The sequence below is a fragment of the Sinocyclocheilus anshuiensis genome, unplaced genomic scaffold (assembly GCF_001515605.1).
Source record: "Sinocyclocheilus anshuiensis isolate Anshui unplaced genomic scaffold, SAMN03320099.WGS_v1.1 scaffold277, whole genome shotgun sequence".
Lineage (NCBI taxonomy): Eukaryota > Metazoa > Chordata > Actinopteri > Cypriniformes > Cyprinidae > Sinocyclocheilus > Sinocyclocheilus anshuiensis.
Genome location: NW_015536463.1, coordinates 1,014,151 through 1,014,888, shown reverse-complemented (window position 1 = coordinate 1,014,888; position 738 = coordinate 1,014,151).

Genomic DNA, 738 nt, shown 5'->3' with positions numbered 1-738 from the left:
TGTTTGAGTGTCAGCTTTCAGAAATTGTGTGACAAGTAAAGATTTTGTGTGTAAGCAGTTGAAAAAAACTGTAAATGTTTACAATTCAAATACACAGATGACTTTCCTGCCCAGCGAACACTGAGATCAATAATACTGTAACAAAAAACTCTTACTAGGATTCAGGAATTATTTTTGCAGCTCAATGTCTATTACAGTATACATAAATTAAATTACAGATACAGATGTATAATTCAGCAATTAACTTTTGGAAAAAAATCGTTTTCATTTTACTATACTGTAAAGTAATCTTGCAGTAGATGAAAAGCACTAGACAAGTTCAAATACCAAAGAATTGTATGAACATAATATGCACCACAATACAGTACAGTAAAAAATAAAAAATAAAAAGTTAATTTAGCATCCTCTGCACATTTTGCCAAATTTCATTACAGTATACAGTACTATAGCAGTTTCTTGGTCTCCTGACACAAGACTAGCTATAACTATAGGCAGTCATTTCTCAGTTCTGCAAAAACGCAGTACACATAAAAAATGGTTACAAATAAAATTTGACAGTCACACGCTGGAAGGTGTACAACATGTGCTACAGTTTACTGTACATATAGAATAGTGATTTTTCATGATCTATTGTACTGGTACTGTACTGTAATTATACTGTATGTGTAAGTATAAAACCCCTGTAGATCAAAAGGGTCTGGCTGCAGCCTTGCACTTGCACTCTCAGACACTTGCACT